The following is a 10,743-nucleotide window of genomic DNA, read 5'->3' as shown; positions in this document are numbered from 1 at the left end:
AGCTGCCTCCACCAGTGAATGAATAGTGGTATTGTAAAGCGCTTTGGGTGCCTTGAAAAGCGCTATATAAATCCAATCCATTATTATTATTATTTAAATTCAGCACATGGCTCCACATGCTGCTTCTGCCAACTTGAATCGAGAGCTGAACTCAGCACAACAAAAGGCAGCAGAGTTAGGGCGTCCCCGATAACCTGAATCTCCAGGAACCAGTCCAGCCCTGCCTCGTGTCCACGTGTTAGTTTAATTTCAACTAGCACCGCCGACGCTGAAAGAACAGGTATTCCCATCTACAGCAGCTTATGTTGGGAGGAATGGCTGTTCTCACACCTCCTCACTCTATTAACCTTTAAGACCTACCACAGACAAGCTCGCCAGAGTTTATATCTTTATATTTTTACATGCTGTAGGGCCATTTCAAGTTCAACCGTTATAGCCCCAACTTTAATATGTATGCATTAAGTCCATAATAACTACATACATTGCAAAAAAGTGCAATAAACTACAAAAAATTGTTTTGTTTTTTTTACAAAATTTTCTAGTTAGAGAAATTTCAGAGGCTTATCCCTCAAAACTGTAAATACAAAAAAGTTGCACTAAATAGTTTCCAACCACAGGAAATTTATTTTGAGTGTCTTCATAGTTTTATTTTTGAGATACACCAATTTTTATACACTGCAGGAAAAACGAAAATAAACATTAAAATGCAAATTTGCAAAAACAAAAACAGCATATGCATCAAAGTAAAGTATGTCCAGCAGCAACTTGAGTTCTAAGCATCCCAGAAACTATAGAGAAAAGCATAAAGTGAAACATGACTTTTAAAAACACCAGTATAGGCTTATAAGGCCCTGAAGGTAAAAAAAAAAAAGCAGCAACAAAACTTTCCACGAAAATGACGTCACTTCTGGTTTCAGGCAGGTAATGGCAGACATGCCATAGTTTGCGCTATGAACAGCTGATCGGATCGGCAAAGCGTGTTTCTGTAATATTGTTTTTGTTGCTGCAAGTGCTTTTTATGCAAGGAAACTGACGACATAAGATGTAAGTACAACTCCTCAGCTTTCATTTGCAAAAAAATTACAGGGATTTAAAAATAGTTACACGGAGCATGCCGCTCTGACCGGCTTTAAAGAGTTAATTAATACACGGCAGAGCAAATGCAGAGATGGGTGCTCCAGGTGAGTCCGTTTCCAAAGAATCCACAGCTTTTCCACAGGGACAAAGGGGAACTGATTTGGAGCTACTTGAGTTACAAGTAGGATCATTGGTTGTTTTTATTGTTTTACATTGCCATTTACTGTTACATTGTTTTATATTTCCATTTCTTGTGTTGTAAAGCACTTTGTGGTTTTTTTTAATCTGTGAAAAGCTATATATAAATAAATTTTACCTACTTTTCCTGGGGAGACAATGACGTCGGAGGGTGAGCAGAAACGAATGAGCTCCACGTGCACAGGTTGGATATGGGAGGTCGTGGAGGAACGAGGAGGTAAAACATTAACAAGACGAAGAGAAGACATGATCTTCCTCGGCTCTTTGGTAGACTGGATGCTGGTTCTTTTGGATGACGAGGTTGATCAAACACAGGCTGCCTGAAGAGCAGGAAACCCCCAGAATAGCTGCTCAGCCATCCTGGACTTCAAACTGAAACAAACCAGTGTTGGAGCACGACAACAGAAAAGATGAAAGTCTTTTAGAACAGGCTCCTCTATAAAGAGCATGCTCATGAAAACATCCAACAATCCAAGCAGTTCCTACTGATGACAACGGCCAAAAGCGGGATCACCGGCACCTTAAAACCAGTTAGCTTTGGGCATACGAAGCTTATTTCCCAAACTTCCGATGGCCGGCACAGCTTGAAATCTGAACCTGTTCTGTGGCACGCCCAAACTTTTCTCAGACAAACCAAAAGTGTCACGGTGGTGCAGCGGTGAGCACTTTTTCCCCACAGCAGGTTCCTGGTCTGAATCTCCTCATCGGCAGTGGCCTCTGTGTGGAGTATCCCCCCCGAGAAGTCTGGCTTCCTCCGTGCTCGATCGTACGGCAGCATCCTGACCTTGTAGCTGTAACAGCCTGCTCACACGACCCAAACCGTGCATCAGGCGGCTTTTTCTGTCATCATTTATTAAACGTGAGTTTCTTTGGGTAAGATGTGCGGAGCTGTGGGCGTCACTCTCAGTGTCACATCTGCTCCCGAGCGTCTCGCCGTCGTTTCCTCCGAGCAGCAGATGCGACTCGTTGTGCCTCATTAAGACACAGCAGGTTCCATCTTCAAGCCCTGACACCTTTTACTCACCCTGCTTCCTGTTTAACTGACATGTAAGGTGGTATCACACATCTGCCTGACTGCATCTTTATCTGTTAAACTGTCATCACAGCTCCATTACCAACACCACTGAAGGGTAGAGACGTCTAAATTTTGCACCGTGAAGTGGATTTTTCCTGGGTGGCTGCCTCTAGCAGCAGGGAGAGTGAATCTGGTTCAGGTTGGCATTAGTATTATCAGGGAAGCTCAGCGGGGAAATTGCCCTCCTGTCAAAGGGTTATTTCAGTCAGTCTTCCACACAGAAGAAATTTCCGGAGGGACTGCGAAACCATCGACCTGACACTCGGCCGCCCACTGAGCGGCAAAACTGCAAATACGAAAGGATCCGATTCGCTGCAAAGCTTCGGCCTTTCCTTTTTGCTCCTCCTGGCCATTTCTCACTCTAAATGCGTCTCCGTTTTCCTTCTGCCTTTGCTTTAGTTTTCGCTCGTATCCTGCAGATCAAACCTCCCGTTTTATCAGAATGTGATGGTTCTACATGAGGGTGAGTAGGGCATGACATGACGGGACAAAGACGCCAAAAACAGGCCAAACTTCAGCCAACAGAACGCCTGAGACAATCCGTCCATATCAGTCATGAATGTTCTGCTGCGTTGGATTAAGCTTGGGATCAGGATAGTTAATGTCCGCACGTCTACTAACATATGTGCAGAAACTGATTTTACATGTTTTGTGTTTGTTGCACTTAGTCATTTATTTAGTTACTATAACTGAATAGTTCCTTTTAGCTTTAGCTATGCATATTGTTTTGGGAATATAAAGGCTGTATTAATGCACTGAGAGCTGAAAAGCTCCAAAAATATCTACAGTATGTAAAAATGTAAAGAGAAGCTCTGAGACTCGCATAAAACAATCTGACTTAAACACAAACTTGCACAGATTCATCACACCACTGTCATTTTTCTTATTTGTGCCATTCTTGTCACAGTGATGGTTTCTGGTTTTGACCCAACAGTGAACAGTAAGAGACAATTTGGGGACGTGGAGCTGAGAACAGTGCACAGCGTTTCTGTCCCTGCTGTGAAGAACTCGACGGCTGCAGTCATCTCTGACTCACGTTGGCCTTTGAGCTCGGGGCTGATGGTGAAACAAATCTCAGATGTCTTTGTTTAATACTATGTTAGTACACATAAATAACCCAGCACCATGGGGGGCCTTACATAAGCACACTGGCTTGTGCTTATGTAACGTCTTTGCCAAAACAAACATGCAGATCAGCAACAATGACATCTCCGTATCGGATCAATCAGGGTGCGACGGAAACCGAGGCCAAAGGAAGCAGAGAGAGAGCTGACAGTAGGATGTGCTTACTGTTCTGCCATGGTGGATATAGGAAGATAAAGGGTGTGGGAGTCATTCTGAAGGAGAGAGGACCAGACAGGATCATGAGTCTGAAGCTGGAAATCCAAGTGGTGACGCTGAATGTTTTCAACATCAGTTTACTGTAAAGCAGAGGTGTCCAACTCCAGGTCTCGAGGGCCGGTGTCCTGCAACTTTTCCATGTGTTCCTGCTGCAACACACCTGAATAAAATTAGCAGGTCATTAGCAAGAGTATAGAACGTGAGTGCATGCGTGGTGATTCAGGTAATTCATGTTACAGCAGCTCATGAGTGAATGAACACGGTGCAATAAAAGTACATTTGTCCAAACACATACTTCACTTTTATTTACTTGAGTAGGGTTACGGGTTGCCACCTCGGCATGCAGTCAAGTTCGATAGTCTTGCTAATGATCTACTCATTTTATTGAGGTGTGTTGCAGGACAGCCGCCCTCGAGGCCTGGAGTTTGAGAACCCTGGTCTAAAGGATGCATTTGGAAATCCAGAAGAGGAAGCAGAAGAAGGATTGATGCTGCACAGAGTTCAGGAAGGAGCTGAGTGGTAGGGAAGAGTCGGCAGGTGACTGGGAAAGTTCAGCTGCAGTGCTGAGTGAAACTGCCAGGAGGCGTTTGCTGTTTCCTCTGAGGAAAGAGGACGAGGAGACTTTGAATACTTTCCTGCTCTTCCTCATTCCTCCACAAAGGACGAGGTAAGAGAGGAGTGCTGAGAGGTGGCAAAGCTGTTGTACGTGAGTGTCAACTGTAAGGAAGAAGTCTAAGGAGCTTGCAAAGAAAAGCGTCTGGGCTTCTTTAAGTTGCTTGAAGACGTTTCACCTCTCATCCGAGAAGCTTCTTCAGTTCAGAACTGAAGAAGCTGAAGGGGAGACGACAGAGATGGGAGCAGCAAAGTCTTCCTGAGACTCCGGGTTCGATGGGCTCGCCTTTCAGCTTCAGATATTAAATAATGATTTTATAATCCATTCTTTCTTTCTGCAGTTTTCTCAGCATTTTAAGCCAATCCTGTGAGTCAGCTCCGAGCTCGCTGTCAGCCTTCCTTCCAAACTCATTAAAGGCACAAGAAGCATCAGGTGGCCGTGGACAGGAGCACATTTTTCAGATTCTGGTTTCAGCTCCACTGCTAACACGCGGTGTGATTTATTACAGTCTGAAGTGACTCATATGCCCTCCATTCATCTGTAACAGCCGTCTTATCTCTGGCACACCGATGCCTCAGCCTAGCTCATCATAGACGAGTCCTTTCATGTGCACCTGATTGTTGCTGCCACGTTTGGTTCCAAGTGAGAAAACAGAATATTGGTTTAGCAGAATTCACTCAAAGATACTTCATGTAAGAGCTGATGAGACAAAGTTAATGGTCAAAGATGTCATCTGTATATTTAGTAACGAGATGACAGGCAGCACCACATGAATGGTTTCATCTTACATAAACTGGAAGTAGCTGGCCTTTTCCTCCTTGAGTCATATAATTGGTCATACTTTTAGTACCGTCTCATACAGTCCAGCGATGTGTTGCCGACCCATATGTGCTGTGATTTCTACGTCACTTAGCGTTGCTTTGCTTACATTTGACCTCTGATTTTTTTGATCAAATCCGATTTTTTTGTCTGCTCGTTCACACTACAAATAAAATGCGACAGCAAACGCGCTCTAGTGTGAACGCTCAAAGCGGCGCATGCGCAAAAGAAGCCGTCACACACAACGCGCTCTGTTTAGACCCAGAGCAACAGTATGTTTGACTGATGGCCTTAATATAAAGACTTCGGACTTTATAATTTTTGCTTTAAGTTATTTTGTTATTTACATAATAATGTAAATAACGTAATGATGATCCTTATTGCTGTTTCAGAGGATAGCTGCAGATTATACAGTACAAAGAAAATGTTCACGTTTCTCCAACGTTGTCTTCTCAGCAGTTTCACTGGATGGACAGGAAGCGTTCGTGATGTCTTCTCCGGAGCTGATAATTGGCGTCTGTCTTGTGTCGGTGACGTAAAAGACGGATTTAACGTGACGTGACCATCAAACAGCAGTCGCTTTCTGAAACATCGGATATGTATCGGATTCAGCACCACATACCAAAGTGACCCACATCGGATTTGAAGATATCGGATTTGATGCGCTTTCGCCTGCAGTGTGAACGTAGCCTTGGTGAGGTACGGCGTGACAAGCTGCTCTAATAAACCCAGCAGAGACTCATACGTGCTGGAAGAGTGAAAACGTGGCACTTCCAGATTATTCTAAAACCTCTGCAGCCAACAGTTTTAGTTTGTATTCTCTCAGCTGTAGACTCTGTTAAAGGATTTAAGTATTTAAATATTAGAAAATGAATTCAAACAAGCTTAGTCTACAAGTACAGCGTGGGTGTCCGTGTTTAGGATCAGATACAGGAAGAAAAAAAAATACTCGAGGAATAAAGCTGCATCAGGAATGTAGATGTATCACTGATGCTAAAGATTTCATACACTGAGAAACATTAAACCCTCCTACTCGTCCACAGAGGACTGAGCGATGTTCCAGGAATGGTGATGGTGGAGAATTGATTGGTTGGCAGGCATCGATAATCAATAATCAAGTTCCAGGTTCCCCAAACAAAGTGACTCTCTCCTCCACGTGTTTGTGGCAGGATGAATGTTATTTCTCGGTTCAACCCACTTTCAGCCTGGCGCATTAGTATAAATAGTGGCCATTTGAGCATTCCTGGATCGCTTACCTGTGATCTCCTTTTTGGTCACCTGACTTCTCTTTGGCGTTGCAGAGATCATTCTGAAGCCTCCGTCGTGGCTGGTTGGTGTGTACTCATTGTAGTGCGTACATTACCTTACTTGGTGGTAAACAGATATTGTTTTTAGGTCATAGCTGTGGAAGCCTCCTATGAGCCACTCTGCTCATGTTTCATGACGCGCTTTACTCGGTACGTAATTCAATTTTGTTACGATCTCTGCCTTTTATTCTTTTATAGTAATTATTATGCTTTGCAGGAAGTGTGGGCCTTAGTTTTATGCAACGCCACGCTAACTGAAGTGCTGCTGCTTTGCTTTGACCGTCTGTTCCTGTTGCGAGGTTTCTTTTCCTGCTGCTGCCAGCTTTTCAAAGTGGACGTCGGCGTGGACAGCAGCCATATGCATGCCGGTTATGGGAGTCAGCTGGCGTACATATTAATTACCCGGATGATTAACTTATAGTAGTATTTAACTCATTGTTGTATTTTGTCATGTTTCTCAGGTCTTTGTCTGAATTTCTACGAACATTATTGCTGAGGATTGTTTTATTGCATTGGAGTCACACTGGGTTAAATATGTACACTTGGGTTTTAAGGGGTATTTATTATTTTCTTCTTTTTTTTGGGTTGTATGGAAGCCCCAAACGCAATTTCATTGTTCTTGACAATGACAATAAATAAATACTACTACTACTACTACATACTATAGTCGGGCAGACGGCAAGTTGGAGCAACGCGGCGATTCCGTTTGCTCCAGATTTTAAAGTTTGAACCCGATTGTATGTTGTTTTTTAGTTTGGATTTCTGTTACGCCACTGGTGGGAGGCCCTTTTTCTTGCTGCAGATCACCAGTGTGGTCCTGCAGTTGGGTTCTCCTCCAGCGCTACATTAGTTTTGTTGTAATATATTAAAATTTTCTTTATTCTTTTATTCAGATGCGGAGTGCCGACGTGGAGGAGACTAGGGTGGTGGGATCCTTTGAGTGTACACACCTGCCTTGTTTAGCTTATTTGTGTGATTTTGTGTTGCACTTGTGTGTTGGTGTGTTTTCTTTTTGAGTTTGTGCGTGGCATCCCTGCCCCTCCACTGGTAAGCCTCAGCTCTGAATACCTTTTTAAGCATATCTGTACATGGATATTTATGATTGTGCTTTTATACGGTGTTTTAAATAATTATTAATAAATTGTCAACTTGTTTTACCATTGAACCTCGTCTCTGTACCGAGTATAACAAACCTAACTGCCTTCTTGGTGATTAGTGTTACTTCCAGTATTCTCTGGGCGAAATTCCCAGAGTGGCGTTGTCTTTTAAACTGAAGAGTATTTACTTTATTCTCACCTCGTGCTGCCACATGTTAAATAGAGGAACAAAGGCTTAAATGTGTCAGCACTCTGGCTTACCACTGCACGAAGGAGCTTGCACATGGCTGCAGCTGCTCATTTTTCCAGCACAAATTAATCATTAAGCAACACAATCGACACATCAGAGTTACACCTGTTAAAGTGTTGGGGGGTAAATTTAGAACTGGGTTCTAAATGTCCTGTTCCAAATTGGGCGCTCCTGGTTTCTGGATAGTCGGGGAGGACATCCTGCCCTAAACCCCACCAAGCAGCATGAACGTTGTTTTATGTCATTCACATTATTCACTGAGAAGCAGCTCAGTGCCTCCTGCTGAACTGCAGCCAGTTTGTTAGCGAGGCCAACAAGAAGTGCAATACCTCCCCTCAACTGACTGCACACTCATAAGAAAAATTCAATAATGAAAGCCAATATTTTGATTAGAAGAATAAAACTAGAGTGTCTGAAACTGTAACCCAGTAAATTCGATTGCTGTATTGTGCCGGCCTCTGAGCATTCACTGAATTACCTCTTAAATGTCCTGAGAACAAAATCACATCTCTCACAGCTCAAGTTGAAAAAATAGAGGACTGAATAAAGAAGCATCTTCAGCTGTTTATTGAACACTGTGCAGGATTCATTGTAGCGACGACTTCCTCATTCAAACAAAACACACTGAAAAAGCCAGAACAGCAACAACACACACATTTCAGATTTAATGAGGAAGTCTCAGAGCAGAAAAGACGAATGATTCTCTTTTCAAGTCTGCTCACACTTCACCTTTTATTCAACAGACGTAAATGTGAAGAGCTCCGACAGCCCCCCACCCCTGCTCGGCTCTGCCCCCACCACATGGCAGGTGGGGAAAGCTGAGGACGATTAGGTGGAGGAAGGCAGAAAGCCTGGGCTTAGCACAGAATACAGCAGTGGACCAAACGTTCTGATGAATCACCTTCAGATTTCTTCACACTGAGCTTTTTAGATGAACTAGCTTATCTGTCACGGCCTTATAAGCCCAAAACAAAAAAATAGTCCAATAAAGGCCGTGGGTGCAAACAGGTGGTTCGTCCCAGAATGCACTTCCAGCTTGATTCTTAAAAAAATAAATAATTTAAAAAAAGGTTTGTTTCGTGCTAAAATATAAACCTAAAGTCAACCCAATCATTTTTGCAACTTGGACATGAAAGTTAAATTAATTTGTTCCCAAGTGTTCAATCTTAAACCCTCAGTCGTTTCCATCGCACCCCATCCGTTAATCCATCAATTAATGGGAGGCTTTTCCAAAAGCAAGATTACAGATTTAAATAGCAAATCTAAAAGTTCTTACTGTTCCAAATTATGATTCATAAGAAGTAAGCAAAAATGGCCACAGCATTATAGCTGAAACACCAGCACGGTCTAGCTGCTTCCCTGCTCTGTGTGTTTAGTTACTCCTCAGACTGGAGTCGGTGAATTGCAGCTCGACCCCACACCACGCAGAGCACTGTAGGCAGCCAGGCTCCTGTAGACTGTGGCCCTGTTAGCTCTCCCCCAGCAGGACTTTCAGAGCAGCTGGAAATGAAGCCCTATGAACTGCATCCTCACTTACCCGAAGTCTCAACCTCAGCGGCTGCTGGTCATCAGCAGAGAGGAGGCGGCGAGAGATCCTCAGTGATGTCATCAGGACATATTCTGCACATTAGCTGATTCTTTGTTTACAAGCCTCTGAGATGTAGCTGAAGCAGGCATGATGGTGCGCTGGAGAAACCTGGAGTCACAAGAGCAGAAATTTCTGACGCTCTCGTGGTTAAAGGAACTTTAATCATCCTTTCAACACATCAAGTTTACTGATACATGCGGCAGGTCCAATGTCATCAATGCAGTCGTCGATGAGCAGTAAAGGAGATGCGCCAGGAAGCGTTGCAGCGTTCCCGTTTCTCAGGTCTGTAGCATCCTAGACTTTGATCAGCTTTTATGTGCAGTGACATGGAGAACTCCATGAGCTACAGCGTCTAACGAGAGATTCCACTTCCTTTTTCATAACCTCTTTTTATTGGGTTAGCATGTTATGTACGCTGTTTAATATGTGCAGGATTGGTGAGAACAACCACCACAAACCTTTAACAAACAGAAGAGATGCCCCAGAGCAGGAGGAGAGAGCCCAGCCACAGGCAGGCTTCGATCCTGGCTGGTAACACTCAGTAAGACTTAACTAGTGAATGAGACAATAGACCCATCAGGAAAGAGCTGACTGATCTGAGAGATCATGTGAGCAGCGGTTTCACTTCCTCGTACTCCTATACAGTGGCGTGTCCAGCGGGGTGGCACAGGCCATCCCCCAAACCAGACTGGCCACCCCAGGTGCCACCCCGAAGCTAAAACAATAAAATTCAATCAAATATCAAATGTACGATCATGTTAATGATGATAATAATGGATTGGATTTATATAGCACTTTTCAAGGCACCCAAAGCGCTTTACAATGCCACTATTCATTCACTCTCGCATTCACACACGGGTGGAGGCAAGCTACGGTTGTAGCCACAGCTGCCCTGGGGCAGACTGACAGAAGCCAGGCTGCCATATCGCGCCATCGGCCCCTCTGGCCAACACCAGTAGGCGGTAGGTGAAGTGTCTTGCCCAAGGACACAACGAGCAGGACAGAGAGCCCAGGGATCGAACCGGCGACCTTCCGGTTTTCACAGTGAAGCTCAGATATCCGAGTGTAAGTGAATGCAGCATCGGCTTCTGCACTATGAGCATCACCTTAGCAAAGGTAGGAGAGCCAAGCACGAAAGACGGTGTTCTGGGAATCCATCCTACCTGGCAAACCATCCTACCCGTTGTTTCTGCGCATGCGCACAACACGAAATTCAGTGGCAAACCGTGCTACCTTTGTGAATGTCACCTACAAGCATACTTAAACGGCTAAAATTTAGTGGCAAATCGTCCGACTTTTATTAATAACAGCTACAAGTATACTCTGATGGGCAAAGTTAGATGGCAAACCGTCATACCTACTTAAATTTAATCTCTCT

At 44.0% G+C, this 10,743-nt stretch overlaps 1 long non-coding RNA gene across 1 annotated transcript in view; it reads right to left on the bottom strand.

Annotated features, from left to right (window-relative positions):
* The window catches only part of LOC121812363, a 14,865-nt gene extending 5,103 nt beyond the window's left edge, over nucleotides 1-9,762 (bottom strand). Inside the window, exon 1 of the long non-coding RNA XR_006053016.1 lies at nucleotides 9,315-9,762. This is a non-coding gene — a long non-coding RNA (uncharacterized LOC121812363). The remainder of the gene's footprint in view (nucleotides 1-9,314) is intronic.
* Between the last annotated feature and the right edge of the window lie 981 nt (nucleotides 9,763-10,743).

The sequence above is a fragment of the Haplochromis burtoni genome, unplaced genomic scaffold, assembly GCF_018398535.1.
Source record: "Haplochromis burtoni strain Fernald_Lab_line unplaced genomic scaffold, NCSU_Asbu1 Contig_558, whole genome shotgun sequence".
NCBI classification, from domain to species: domain Eukaryota; kingdom Metazoa; phylum Chordata; class Actinopteri; order Cichliformes; family Cichlidae; genus Haplochromis; species Haplochromis burtoni.
This window is presented reverse-complemented; position numbering and strand designations above follow the sequence as displayed.